The sequence below is a fragment of the Pipistrellus kuhlii genome, unplaced genomic scaffold (genome assembly GCF_014108245.1).
Source record: "Pipistrellus kuhlii isolate mPipKuh1 unplaced genomic scaffold, mPipKuh1.p scaffold_m20_p_16, whole genome shotgun sequence".
Taxonomy (NCBI): domain Eukaryota; kingdom Metazoa; phylum Chordata; class Mammalia; order Chiroptera; family Vespertilionidae; genus Pipistrellus; species Pipistrellus kuhlii.
In genome coordinates this window covers 5,166,240-5,182,299 of record NW_023425471.1, presented here as the reverse complement: position 1 = coordinate 5,182,299, position 16,060 = coordinate 5,166,240, and positions in this window count along the sequence as shown.

Genomic DNA, 16,060 nt, shown 5'->3' with positions numbered 1-16,060 from the left:
TATAATTGGCCAGGCTGTCCTTTACCCACTGATTTGAAAAAAAACACACACCACATTTATCATACATTAATTTATCATGTACTGTATGAGTCTATTTTCAAACTTCCTATCATGTTTCATTGACTTCGTTTCTTTATTAGTACCATACTGTTTTTTAAATATAGTTTTAGAGAACATTTTGATATCTGGTGAAGTCTTATCTCTAATTGGATATTATTCATGCCTCCTCTTTTGTTAAAGAATCCATAAGATCCACTCTATTTGATTGCATTTGTCATTATAAAATGTTATAATTCCCAAGTTTACTGGAAATTTTCATTTACATTTTGGGCTGAGAAAAGATTGTAATCTCTGTATCAACCAACCTGTCTTAAATCACACTATAGGACTTTTTCTGTCAGCCAGGGAGTCTATATTCTGGTAAATTTCTAATAGTATTTATTTCTTTTTTATGTTGGGTCTGAGTTTAGGAATCTTTTCATGTTAATTTTTATTAATCCTAGCCACACATAAGTAACTCTATTATCATAGTTAGCTAGATATTGAGGGAAAGGAAGAAAAAGGGAGTTCAGATACTGAGTCTGTTAGCTTCACCAGAAAGCTACAGTTTCAAAGTCTGTCCCAAGTGAATCACCAGTCCATTCCCTGCAGATTATGGGGGAAGGGATAGAGCAAAGAGGAGATAAGGACATGCACAATAAAGTCAAAATGGCTCACGGGGAGGTGTTCAACCTTAGAGGCAGATCAGTCTAATCTGGGAAAAAGATCATTGGCTGGGGGGGTGAGAGGCAGGGGCAAAGCAAGCCCACAAAAGTTTGGGAAGCTCATTGATTATTTTGAAAAAGCTCTCTCTCCTGGCCTTGACCTGCATGCCCCATTCATGTGTGTACTATGTGGGAGCACTGACCATATGGGTCTAGTGGCCACCTGGGACCTGTGGAAGGCCACAAAGGCTCTGAAGGACTATGAAGCAGAAACTTGGGGCACTGGCCTTTGTCTTGGCTCTGCTGGAGACATGATTGAACTTTTTCCATGGCGGGATGGAGAGATATGGGACAGTGGAAAGCCAGGAGAACTCTTTTGATACTGAATTACAAATAAACCATGCCACACCCCAATCTCCTGTGCATGCATCCTTGAAATGCTTTCCTTGAAATCCCATGGAAGCACCTGTTTTCCACCGACGACACCTTCATTGAACTAGGGAACTGAGGTACCTCAGACTTTTTGTATTTGATAGGATACCATGAAATATTTTAAATATATTTTTATTGACTTCAGAAAGGAAGGGAGAGGGAGGGAGAGAAACATCAATGATGAGAGAGAATCATTGATTGGTTACCTCCCACATCCCACTCCTGGTGATCGAGCCTGCAACCTGGGCATGTACCCTGACTGGGAACTGAGCTATGACCTCCTGGTTCATAGGTCGACACTCAACCACTGAGCCACGCCCACCAGGCTGTACCAATTTATACTCCCAACCAGCAGCGTATGAGAGTGCCTATGCTTCACATTATTATCAAACCTATCAGTATTTTTAACACCTTTTAATTAGTATATAATTGGCATTCTTTTAAATAATTATTATTTTTTGTTCAAGGTGACTTATTTCCTGTGTGCTTGGTTACCTTTGTCCGGGCACTGGTTGGTGCCCCTCAACTTTTATTTGTGAGGATTCCCGGATGGTCTTAGATGAAGGTAACTTCCTTCAATGAGGATTTGTTTTTATTTTGCCTGGGGCAACGAGGATTAGGAGTCTAGTATCTGATGGCACTACTACATTCATGATTTGAGGTCTTTGGTGACAATCCCGTGATGTGAGCTTGGGCTGCAATTCCCTGTATGGGCCAACCTGTGAATGAAACTTCTTTATCAAGTTTTGTATTATTTTTCTCATCTGTTCTTTCAGAGCCAAGACAAACATTCCTGCAGGCTCCTGGAGGTAAAAGCGGTGGCATATTTACTTCTGCTTCACTCTTGTCCCATTTTAATATAGCTAGGGCGTCCTCTTGGACTCCCACCTTTGGCTTTCAAAACAAAAGCCATGCTTTGCAACTTAGTTTAGTGATTTTCGTGATGCTTTTAAAACAAAAGTAGCAAAAAGCACCCTACTTACCCCCCTGATTTTTAAACATTTTTATCTTATATTTCCACCTGGTTCTTACAATCTTGTCAATAGAAAAAATATATATATTTAGAACATTTGTAAAGAACAATCCAGGAGATCCAAGATGGCTGCGCCCAGGTGAACACCTAGCCGCAGCCGCACACAACAATTTCAATAAAATACAACTAAAATATAAAACGGACATTGCCCAGAACTACAGGAAGGTTGACTGACTGGAAATTCTACAGTGAGAAGCAAGGAGAAAACCAGAAGGAGGTGCGGAGGAGCTGGAAAAGCCAAGGTACAGAGACGCAGCGCCCGGAGAGGACGGAGCCGGAGAGGAGGGAGGCCGAGTGCCTGGCGGGCGTTCCCGAGCGGAAAGGAGATAAAACTCCGACTGTGCTGGGCCCCCGACTGCTCTGATCCCCAGTTTTAAGCCAGACCCGGGGACTCAGGCTCAGCCATAGGGAGCCGGGCTGTAAGGCGGAACCCCGGGGAGAGGCGAAAGGAGGTCCCGGAGGCGCGCACACTGCTTGCAGAGAAGGGACGGTCGGCTGTGCTGCGGGATTGCCCTGCCGGGAAGGAGACTGGGGCTCCAGACTGCTCTGAACGCCACCTCCAACTCCACTTCCAACTGAACTGAACCCCAATACCGGGCTCATTGTGGGAGAGCATAGACTGTTTGACAGCAGGCGAAAATCGAGGGCACCTTTCTCTCAGAGGCGCTGGCAGCGAGCACTGAGGGACCCGCATAGGGCGGGGCTGACGGAAGCCAAAGCTGCAGGCTCCACCCTGAAACCTTGTCCCATCTGTAACTGCGAAATGCGACAACAAAATAGATCACAAACGAAAGAAATGGAGGACAAAAAGCGTCTGGATATAGAGTTCAAATCTACGCTTATAAGGTTTTTCAAGAATTTCCTAGAAAAGATGGATAAGGCCTATGAGGATATGAAAAGAGATCAACTAGAATTAATAAGGAGTCATCGAGAAATGATAAGGGATCAACAAGAAATAAAGAATACATTGTCTGAAATAAAAAATATTTTACAGAGTCCTAAAAACAGAAGGGAAGATCACAAGAATCAAGTCAAAGATTTGGAACATAAAGAGCCAGAAGACACTCCTCCACAGAAGCTAGAAGGCAAGAGAATCCAGAAAATTGAAGATAATGTAAGAAACCTCTGGGACAACTTCAAGCGAACCAACATCAGAATTATTGGGGTCCCAGAAGGTGAGAGAGAGCAAGATATCGAAAACATACTGAAAGAAATAGTGACAGAAAACTTCCCCCACCTGGTGAAAGAATTAGACTTACAAGTCCAGGAAGCGCACAGAACTCCAAACAAAAGGAATCCAAAGAGGACCACACCGAGACACATCATTATTAAAATTCCAAGAGCAAAAGACAAAGAGAGAATATTAAAAGAAGCAAGAGCAAAGAAGGTAGTAATCTATAAAGGAGCACCTATACGATTGTCAGCTGACTTCTCAACAGAAACCATGCAGGCCAGAAGGGAATGGCAAGAAATATTCAAGGTGATGAATAGCAAGAACCTACAGCCAAAAATAATCTACCCAGCAAAGCTATCACTCAGAATCGAAGGCCAGATAAAGAGCTTCACTAATAAAAAAAAGCTAAAGGAGTTCATCACCGCCAAACCAGAATTATATGAATTGCTGAAGGGGGTTCTTTTAGAAGAGAAAGTAAACAAAGATAAAAATTATGAACAACAAATACGTAACTATCAACAAGTGAATCTAAAAACCAAGGAAATTAAAAAAATCTGATGAACAATATTAACTATTGAATATAATAGAATCAGAGGTATGGAAGGGGAGTGAACTGACGATTCTTGGGGAAAAGGGGAGAGGGGGGTGTGGGAAGAGACTGAACATAAACTGTGCACCTATGGATGAGGACAATGGGGAGAGGGGAAAGGGCAGAGGGTGGGGTGGGAACCTGGTGGAGGAGAGCAATGGTGGGGGGGGAGAAAGGAACATTTGTAATAATATGAACAATAAAAACTTATTAAAAAAAAAAAAGAACAATCCAGATGTCTCTGAGAAACTCAGAGTTTTCTGAATATAGAGTTTTCTCAGGCTGTGCTTGGTGGTCAAAGCCTCCTACTTCAGTTCTGACAAAATGTATCCTGTTGGTTTGTCTGGCTTCCCTTTTTCCTATTTTCTAAGTCTAAATAAATGTCAGTGCCCCCAGCTATGAATTGGTTAGCTCCTGGCTCTAAACCCACCCTTGTTTATCCCAGCTTTGCAATACTGGAGAGGGTCTCTGCAGACTACATTGTCTCCTTTGGAGCGGGACTGAGGTCAGGCTCTGCCCATAGGGAGTGTGGGAGCACGTTTCTGCTTTGTGTGTACTTATTTGTTTCTTCCCACTGTTGCAATTCGTTTGATTGTCTTCGTGGTCAACTGGTCCCTGCTATTTTCTCCTTGTGGCATGCTGCTCCTACAGTTCTACCGTGCCACCTTCAGCTTCCTATTCACTCCAGTGGCGAGGGATGGTGTTCCTGCAGCAGTCACACCATCTCTTTAGAGGTCTGAACCTCAGCCCTGCAGAGGTATGTGTGTGTGTGTGGGGGGGGGGACCTCCTCACATGTTCTAAGTTCCTGTTTTGTTCCCTTTCCCCACACCCCTTTGCTATTCTTTATATTTAATTTTCCCTGTTCAAACCACTGGTGTGGCTCCCATTTCCTGACTGGACTCTATTTCTGAATTTGTTCCCTCCCTTATAAATCTTTCCCAAATCCATGACTTTCAATTTGATATCTCCATTTGTACCTTTTTCTTTTAAAAAAATATATTTTATTGATTTTTTTTACAGAGAGGAAGAGAGAGGGATAGAGCGTTAGAAACATCAATCAGCTGCCCCCTGCACATCCCCTGCTGGGGATGTGCCAGCAACCAAGGTACATGCCCTTGACCAGAATTGAACCCAGAACTCTTCAGTCCGCAGGCTGACGCTCTATCCACTGAGCCTAACTGGTTTTGGCTCCACTTGTACCTTTTTCTAAGATAACAGTTTTGTAAGATCAATAGTAAGCTGGCAGTTTTCTTCCACATCCTCCTTCTCCTATTGTGATAACTGTGATTTACAATAAGAAATATATATTGGCTCTGGCCGGTTTGGCTCAGTGGATAGAGTGTCGGCCTGCGGACCTAGGGGTTCCAGGTTCTGTTCTGGTCAAGGGCATGTACCTTGGTGGCGGACACATCCCCAGTAGGAGGTGTGCAGGAGGAAGCTGATTGTTGTTTCTCTCTCATTGATGTTTCTAACTCTCTTTCCCTCTCCCTTCCTCTTGGTTAAAAAAAAAATCAATAAAATACGTATTTTTAAAAAGAAATATATATTTGGATTTCAACAGATTCCTGGCACAGAGCTCCTAAAACCCTTAAAATATCCAGTGATAAGAGCCATAAAGGTGTCTTTTGTTATGTTACTGGTAACTTTTGGACAGCACTGAAGGATGAGAGCTGATTGCCAGGGGAACCAACCTTGTGCTTAGTGGTTTGGAACTTTTCTGAAGCACCTCCAAATCTCCAGGGAGGGGAGGGGCCAATCACCAATGGCCAATGATTTAAACAACCATGCCTATGTAATAAAGCCTCCATATAAAAACCGAAAGGTTTTTTTATTTAAGTTATTTATTTTCATTTTTATTAAGGTATTATATGTGTACATATCTTACCATTGCCCCCCATACATGCCCTCCCTCCCCAGAGATTTGCCTCCATTGGTTATGCTTATATGCATGCATATAAGTCCTTCAGTTGATCTCTTATCTCCCCCAGATCTCCCTCCCCTCCCCACTGTACTTTGACAGTCTGTTTGTTGCTTTACTGTCTCTGTATGTATATTTTTGTTCATCAGTTTATAATGTTCTTTATTTTCCATAAATGAGTGAGATCATATGGTGTTTTTCTTTAACTGACTGGTTTATTTCACTCAGCATAATGTTCTCCAGTTTCATTCAGGTTGCTGCAAATGATAAGAATTTCTTCTTTTTGCCGAGGCCGGTTTGGCTCAGTGGTAGAGCGTCGGTCTGCGGACTGAAAGGTCCCGGGTTCGATTCCGGTCAAGGGCATGTACCTTGGTTGCGGGCACATCCCCGGTAGGGGGTGTGCAAGAGGCAGCTGGTCGATGTTTCTCTCTCATCGATGTTTCTAGCTCTCTATCCCTCTCTCCTCCTCTCTGTAAAAAATCAATAAAATATATTTAAAAAAAAGAATTTCTTCTTTTTTATGGCAGCATAGTATTCCATTGTGTAGATGTAAAATAGTTTTTTGATCCAATCATCTGCTGACAGGCACCTAGGCTATTTCCAAATCCTAGCTATTATAAATTGTGCTGCTATAGAGGTGCATATATCTTTTTTGATCATTGTTTCTAGTTTCTTAGGATATATTCCTTGGAGTATACTGGGTTACTGGGTCAAATGGGAGTTCCATTTTCAGTTTTTTGAGAAAACTTCATACTGTTCTCCACAGTGGCTGCACCAGTCTGCATTCCCACCAGCAGTGCACGAAGGTTCCTTTTTATCCAAATCCTCGCCAACACTTGTCGTTTGTTGATTTGTTGATGATAGCCATTCTGACAAGTGTGAGGTGGTACTGCATTTTTTGAGAGCTTCTGGGTGGTGAACACGGAGCTGCAGGGAGAATGGCACTCTGGGAGAGGGCACAGAAGCTCTGCACTCTTTCCCCACACCTTACCCTATGCATCTCTTCCATCAGACTTTTCCTGAGTTATATCCTCTTATAATAAACCAGTGGTCTACTGAGTAAAATGTTTCTCTGAGTTCCAGGAGATGCTCTAGCAAATCAATTGTACACTTTGGGGGAGTTTTGGATACCCCAATCCATCACCGGTTGGACAGAAGTACAGGTAACAACCTGGACTTTGAATTAGCATCTTGAGTCAACTATTAACCTGTAGAATCAATGCTATCTCTCCTCAGTAGCCAGTTTCAGAATTGAGTTAAATTGTAAGACACCCAGCTGGTACAAGAGCTTGGAACCTCCCCACATACATTGAAATTGGTGACCAGAACCCCAGTTACCTGCATGGCTCATTTCTGTCAAATACACAGTTCCATCCTCCTGGTTTGCAAGTCACAAATCTGTCATTTTGAACACTGAAACTAAAGAAGAGGGAAGTATGAGTTATGGCATCTTATCTTTTAGTTCTATCTACTCTATGATGATATTGTAATTATCCCTCCTTTCCCCTTCCTATTGTAACTCCTTCAATCAGATACTCATTAAAGATCTTAGTCTCTACATATACTCCAGATACACGACTTTATACCTGGAGAAGTGTAGCTCTAATTATATCTCAGAAACTTACCGTGGCTCCCCATTTTCTGGGGAATAATGCACAAACTCCTTTGCCTGACCTTCAAGGCCCTCCACGAAATGGAATCAGCCCACTTTTATCAAACCACTGTGCTCTGCGCTCTTAGCTCCAGCCAAATTAAATGACTTCCTGTTTTCCATGTGTATCTCAAATTTCTTCACCTTTGTGCTTTTGCCTGAAAAAGCCTTTCAGAGCCTCTTCCCCAATACATCATTTTTTTCCTAGAAAGAAAGCCCTCTATTCCTTTGTTTAATTAACTCTGTAAACACTTGATCTATGCCTGTTCCAGCATCTACAGTCATACCCCAGTATTTGGTGGGGCAGGGTTAGTTATACCTGGTTGTCTGGGAGGCAGGACTTGGAACTGGGACAACAGCTTGGGAGAGCTAGAAAGGCAGTGAGAGTGGACATATGAAGGAGTTTGGGCTCTAAGAGCAAATTAGCATAGAGTCACAGACAGAAGTGGGATAGGGACCCAGGGTAAAGTAGCCAGCATCCTCAGTAAGACATGATAATCCTGGTAAGGTGAGGTTTGAAAGTGCAGATATGTGGCATCAGAGAGTATCATCAAGAACAATCAAGTCACCATCTGGTAGCTGCAGTTCAGAGCAGTTCAGAGCAGTTCCCTGGTTCATGTAAGGAACACAGGCCAAAATAATAATAGCAATAAAAATAATAACAATAGCCAAAAACGGTTTGGCTCAGTGGATAGAGCGTCAGCCTGCAGACTGAGGGGTCCCAGGTTTGATTCCCGTTGGGGGCATGTGCCTTGGTTGCGGGCACATCCCCAGTGGGAAGTGTGCAGGAGGCAGCTGGTAGATGTTTCTCTCTCATCGATGTTTCTGGCTCTCTATCCCTCTCCCTTCATCTGTAAAAAATCAATAAAGTATATTTAAAAAAATAATAACAATAATAATATACTGTAAAAGTTACTAGAATCAAATACAAGAGGCAGAGGCCAAGGTAGAATCCAATGATAAGATCTGGAGCCCCCAAGTAGGGGGCTGAGATATTAAGCAAGTTTCCAGAACAGGAACTTGGGTGCAGTGACAGTCAGAACCACGTGGTAAGGGCAGCCGGGTGCTTATGTCAAGCTTACTTCCAGGGGCTGGAGTCTGTTAAATGCTTCCTGCAGTAGGTCAAATTCATCTTGGGATCTAGAATGGTGTTGATTTTATAGATGTGGGCAAGACCTGACAAATTCCTTTCTCCCTTATAGTTATTTCTGCTGAGGACTAGTATATGTCACTTCCTCCACTGGTCTGCATGTTCCTGAGGCCAGGGCTTTCTCTGGTTCACCTTATTATATCTCCCATTGTTAAGGTGAACAGACGTCCCGCTTTTGGCGGGACAGTCCCCGATTGTTTTTTAACAATTTGTCCAGCGTCCCGCGTTTTTTCTACGGTAAATAAAGTGTGGACATCAGAAAAATCACAATTAAATGTTGAGACTTTAAAAGCCATTTTATGTGTGAAATATAATTTAACAAATTCTTGTGAAAATTTTCGCAATTTACAAATATAATAAATAAAAAAGTTATGTATAGTATTATTTTATTCTTTGGCATATTTCTCATTTGAGTGAATTTTTTTAGTAGATTGCTGTCATTGTTTAAAAGGTCATGAAATTTTTCATAAAATCGGGGCTTCTGGTCACCTTACCCATTGTACCTAATTCAGTGCATTGGGTAGAGTGAAAGTGGCTGGTAAATGTTGGTTGAATGAGGAAAGGAATAAGCCTGGCTCTCGGGAGTGAAGAAATAGGGAATGGAGATGTGGTTGCTGGGGACAAAGAAGGAGCTATGGATTTAAAGAGCATAGTTCTGGCCCCAATGACCTGTACAGGCAATGAGATGAGATGGTAAGCCCAAAGCAGGCACGTGTGAGGGGATCAAAGCCCTAGTCTGGCACAGTTGGGAGAGAAGGAGAGTTGTATGCCTGAGGAGTGGGGGTGGTGGGGTGGTGGGAGGGGTGGTGGTGGTGGTGTATCCTGGGTAGCTATCTGTAGGAAGGGAATTATAGATAGAGAAAGATAGAATGAGAGGGAGAAAGAGTCTAGAGAGTGGCTGAAAGTGGAAACTAACTAAATATATAAATTAGGAAACAGTTATCTGCACAACACAATGGTTATTCAATCCCAAATGTCATCACTGTCAAGGGTGAGAAACCCTGAAATAAAGTTTAGAATCAGCATATCAGGGTTCTTAAAAAAAATAATAACCTACTAGAATTTTTATTGGAATTACACTGGATCTACAGATTAATCTGGGGTGAATTGATTGAAAATGTGAATCATTTCTAAATATACATATTTTTTCAAGAACCAAACTTTTAGCTTTGTTAGTCTTTATTTCTGTTTTTTTTTTAATTTCATTGATATTCTCAGTTGTTTTTATATTTTGTTTCCTTGAGTTTATTCTATATTTTTAACTTCTTAAGTTGGACAATTAACTAATTTTAAGCCTTTTCTATTTTTTACTCTAGGCATCTAGGGCTATAAAAGTTAAGTTATGAAGCATAATAATATTATTAATATCTGAGGATCAACCACCTATCTGATGCTTTCTGATTTAGAAAACTTCCTTTTCACTTTTCTTTTATTAATAGCATATTTTGCCACATCTGTTTTTGTTACCCTATTCCTTATCTCTATAGGATTCTTATTTCTTCATAGCTGGGTGTTTTTTTTCTGGAGTTTTTTTTGTCTGCTGCTGTTGCTGTTAAAATACTTTGTTTTATCTGGGTCTCATTATCAGTTATTTTGAGTCAACAAGTGTATATTTTAGGGTAGTAGTTATAGGGTCCAAAAAAACAGAAAACCTTATTTTCATCTTCAAGGAGCTAATAGTTTTATTCAGAAAGCCAATACATAAAAAAGTAGGGCAAACAGCAAAACTCCCAAAATACCATATAGAATTCTGTCTGATTATGTAACAAAAATAGCAAAATAGTCAAAATCTTACATTGCTACTTCTTGTTCTAGCTCATGTAATATATGATAAGATCTTTAGCTGTGTTTCTAAGATGCATAAACTGTTAGATTTACTTGTAAATCCATCACTTTACCTCTGTTTAAAATCAAATATCCAACTTTATGACCAGAAGCAGTTTTGAGATAAAATCATTTAGAGCAGTGGTTCTGAACCTTGACTGCCCATCAGAATCATGGGGCATTTAAGAAAAAAATCAGTGCCTAATTCCAGAGTAATAAGAACCACCTAGAGCGATTGGTAAACATACAGATTCTTAAGCACCTGCCCTGAAGAGTCAGACTTAGAAGATCTAGGAAGGCCCTACTTTCTGAATGATTAATGAGTTCTCTAAATCAAGCTAATCTGCGAAACACTGATTTAGACCAATGCTTCTCAAACTTTAGTATGCACACAAATTGCCTGGGAATCTTGTAAAAATGAAGATTCTGATTCAGTGGGTTTGGTGTGGGGCATGAGATTTTTTTTTTTCTTTTTCTTTAGTAATTGACATTTTATTTATTTTTTATTAAGGTATTATATGTGAATATATCTTACCATTGCCCCCCCCCACTTCACTCTCATACATGCTCTCCCCCCCAGAGTTTTGCGTACATTGGTTATGCTTCTATGCATGCATATAAGTCCTTCGTTTGATCTTTTATCTCCCCTACCTCTCCCTAACCTTCCCGCTGTAATTTGACAGTCTGTTTGATGCTTTACTGCCTCTGTATCTATCTTTTTGTTCATCAGTTTATAATGTTTTTTATTATCCACAAACGAGTGAGATTATTTATTTATTTATTTATTTAATTATTTATTCTGTCTTTTAAAAGATTTCTTTATTGATTAAGGTATTATACATGTGTCCTTCTCCCCCATTACCTCCTACTCTGTCTTTATAAAAAATATATATTTTATTGATTTTTTACAGAGAGGAAGAGAGAGGGATACAGAGTTAGAAACATCGATGAGAGAGAATAATCGATCAGCTGCCTACTGAGGATATGCCCGCAACAAAGGTACATGACCTTGCCTGGAATCGAACCTGGGACCTTTCAGTCCGCAGGCCGATGCTTTATCCACTGAGCTAAACTGGATTCGGCCTACTCTGTCTTTTTAACAAGCTCTGAGATGCTGCTGAGCTGCTGGTTCACTCTTTGGGTAGTAAGGATGTAGAACAATTCTGTTCAAATAGGAGTTTCTTTGAGATGTAAATGTTCTGCACTAACACCATAGTCACTAGCCACACTTGAAACGAGGCTAGTGTGAAGGAGGGACTGAATTTTTTATTTTATTTTATTTTAATTAATTTAAATTTAAGTAGTTACGTGTGGCTAGTGTCTACCATAATGGAAGCCAGATTTAGAACACCCATCTTTCCAAATAACTTGCTGAAAGAACTATAGAATTTTCTAATTTCGGATTAGTAGGTTGTGCGGTTTCTCAAATCTTCGATTTAGAAATCAGTATTCTCATGTAGCAAAAACTGTGGGCCTATGCCTGGTATTTTTCCTGGAAGTCTTAATGGAGTCCTGTTGGCTTCAAAGTGTGCTTTCTAGGAAATGTTTATGTATCTCAACCTCTGCAAATTGACTACTAGAATTTGTTTTTAATTTATGAAATTTCCCAAAGTCATCAACATTTAAGAAAGGGGATTAGGATAACGCATTTATTAAAATATTTGTTGTTGAAAAAAAAATTCCCCCTAAAATAATCCTGAAAGTCCAATTCAGAAATAGTAAAAACATATTTGGGACTCTTGACACCTTTGTTTACTAAGGATTTAAAACACTTAAGGCTGTTCACACCAAAACCTTTGCAGTCAGTCATTTTCTTAGAGAGACTGCCAGAAAGCTGGCCCATCCTGTGCTGCCAAACGTTTTATGAAAATTTAGAAATCCCCTGTTACTTGTGGAAACGGTGCTAGCAAATGGATAGACGACAAGGACCTGATTGTTCATGGCCCTGAGCCTTTTAACATGTTGTGTCATGCTTTGGAAGTTTGCAGACTTAGGCTTGGTATGTGTTTTCTCCTTTTCTAGCCAATGCTATCTAATAAAAGTGGTTTGCACACTGTGGGTTTACACAACGTATCCCATAAAGCCACAACTTTCCATCTTCTTTTTGTAGGCACCTGGCTTGAGGTCCCCAGCATTAGAGGGGAGAAGAGAGGCCATTGAGAGTGCTATGCTGTTCAAGGCTTGCTGGACTCCAAGCTTTAGACCATGTGGGTGACTGAGCCCCTCCCTCTGGATGCCTAGAGACAAGGTTTTGAATGACAAATTGCCGGGAATGTGTGAAGGAGAGTTTGCTGGAAATTTCCCAAAGCCAGGAGCTAAAGAAAGTTTTTAAGAAAAGGAGGAAAATATTCACTATGTCCTATATTCAAAGTTTACAGGATTTTGCATGAAGGCTTATTTTATTTATTTATTTTTAAAAATATATTTTATTGATTTTGTACAGAGAGGAAGGGAGAGAGATAGAGAGTTAGAAACATCGATGAGAAAGAGTCATCGATCAGCTGCCTCTTGCACACCCCCTACTGGGGATATGCCCGCAACCAAGGTACATGCCCTTGACCGGAATCAAACCCGGGTCCCTTCAGTCCCCAAGCCGACGCTCTATCCATTGAGCCAAACCAGTCTTGGCTGAAGGCTTATTTTTATTCATATACAAAACCATGTTAAGAGCCTACGTCCTTAACAAGTGAATATACCTGTTGGTGCCCATGATCAATGTGTTAATTTCATCTATAGCCTTTACCGTTAAGATCACTTGTTTATTTGTCTGCAGACTGTTCGCATCTAGCATAGCATCTGGTGTGTGGTAGGCTCAGTAAATACTTCCTGCCTGAATAAGAAATAGATATGCAGAAGGTGTCATGTAGGTGCCTTCCAATGCCAGGTGCTGCCTTTAGATAGTGTCTGGACCTGTTCTAGAGGAGCTTATGGCTGGCTGGTGGAGTGGTTTTCCATTCATTTTAGAGTCCGATGCACTTTAAATCAGCCCCAGTCCCGGTCCCAGGAAGAAGCAGTGCCAAATATCACCAGCTTTGCTTTCTCTGTACGCACATGATAGCCCTACTCAGAATTCGTGTATGTTGAAAATGAAGGTACTGCTATAAAACCCACACAGGATGCTTGACTTGTGGTTGTAGCTCTCTGAACTCAAGCCATTGAATGCTAAAGTGCCCGGAGCATTGCCATTTATCTCTGCATCTTCTTGTCCATTAACTTAACATTGCTGTTGTTATTGTTCTTCATTTTTAAATCCCTCCTAAATCTGATGAGCGATTGTGTGGATTCTAAGGCATTCTTATCTGTTATTTCAAAAACTTAAAAATATTTTTAAAAGGGTAAGTTTTTGTTTTTATTGTTGAGTCTGTTATAGTTGTATCCCGTTTTCCTTCCCTTTACCTTCCTCTCCCCCGCCCCTCACCCCTCCTATGCCTTCACCACATTATTGTCTATGTCAATGGGCTATGCATATATGCATATATAGTCTTTGGTTGATCTCTTCCCATCCTCTTAAGCCTTTGTTTTTGAGTTTCTCTAATGTGTGTTTTGTTTTGATTTTTTTTTTAAGTGGGATTAGACCACTTGTTTCTCAACCTTTTTCTATTCCATTTAAAAAAATTTTTGAGGTATAATTGACATATAGTATTATATTAGTTTCAGGTGTACAACACAAAGATTTGTTATCTGGATATATTGCAAAATGATTACCACAGTAAGTCTAGTTAACATCCATCATCACATATAGCTACATTTTATTTTTATTTTTTAAATATATTTTTATTGATTTTTTTACAGAGAGGAAGAGAGAGGGATAGAGAGTTAGAAACATCGATAAAAGAGAATCATCGATCAGCTGCCTCTTGCACACCCCCTATTGGGGATGTGCCCGCAACCAAGGTACATGCCCTTGACTGGAACTGAACCCGGGACCTTTCAGTCCGCAGGCTGACACTCTATCCATTGAGCCAAACCGGTTTCGGCAGCTACATTTTTTTCTTATGATGAGAACTGTTAAGATCTCTCTTAGAAACTTTCAAGTATGCAACAGAGTATTATTGGTCATAGTCACTATGCTGTACAGCACACTCCCAGAACTTTTTTATTTTATAACTGGACGTGTGTACCTTTTGGCCACCTCCACCCATTTCCCCCAAAACCCTACCCCTTCTTCTACCCCCACTTCTGACAACCACAAATCTGTTCTCTGTATCTATGAGTTCAGTTTTTCTAATCTCAATTAAGCAGTGTTGATTGCATGCCTACATACATCCTTTCAATTCCTCACTTAAGAACATGTTTGCTCTTCTAGCTGTCTCTTTTGAACATAGTCTTACTTTATTTTGCCCAAATCCTTTTAAGTTAATGTTAGTCTTAAAATCTCGGCACTGGGCAACCTTGATGAATTAACTGTGGGGATTCCCAAACTTTAACCATCCCCTAGAGGACTTGTTAAAACTCATATTGCTGGCTCCACAGAGTTATTGATTCAGTGGGTCTGGGAGGAGGCCTGAGGCTGGATTTCTGCTAAGTTCCCAGGTAAGGCAGATGCTGCTGGTCTGGGGACCATATTTAGAGAACTGCTGACCTAATAAATTTAGGCATTGCCCATTAACAGCTGCTGACATCATAAAATAAGAGACAACTATTATGTGCCTTCTGATGTAAGAACACACTATGTACTACCCAGGAATCAGTCTTGCAGAAAAAAAAAGAACTTAAATCTTACCAAGTTATAAATTACCAATTTGTAGGAAATATAGGGGACAGAGTAACATATCAAACCATGGGGACAATTAGCAAAATCCCAACCATTGGGAACCGAGATATTTCAATTAACAATTATAAGGGAGTCCTGACTGGTTTGGCTCAGTGGATAGAGCGTCGGCCTACGGACTCAAAGGTCCTGGGTTTGATTCCGGCCAGTAGCATGTGCCTTGGTTGCGGCACATCCCCAGTGGGGGGTGTGCAGGAGGCAGTTGATCGATGTTTCTGACACTCTTTCCCTCTCCCTTCTTTTCTGTAAAAAAATCAATAAAATCTATTTTAAAAATTGCAAGGGAAAAAAGAGATATTAAGTAGGAACCTATGGATTAAAAGAGTCTTTCAAAGGTCCTGCCGGATGGCTAAGTTGACTGGAGCATCTTCCTGTACATCAAAATATTTCAGGTTCAATTCTGGTCAGGGCACGTGCCTCGGTTTTGGGTTTGATCCCCAGTCGGGGCACATAGAGCAGGCAACTGCTTCTTTACCTCTCTCAAATTAGTAAAATATATCCTCAGATGAGGGTTAAAAAAAAAGAGAGAGACTATCAAAGACATGTCATCCAATTGCAATGTGTGGACCTTTCTTGCATCTTTTCTTTTTTCTAAAGCCATAAAACAAAAGGTATGATATTTTATGGAACAATTGGAAATTTGAATAATGAATGGATATTTGATGATATAAAGAAATTATTTCTAATTGTTTAGGTGATATTATGGTTATTTTTCTGTAAGTAGACAGAATAATGCCTTTCCCAAGAGATGCCACACCATAATCCCTGGAACCATGAATATGTAGCAAACAAACAAACAAACAAAAAACACAC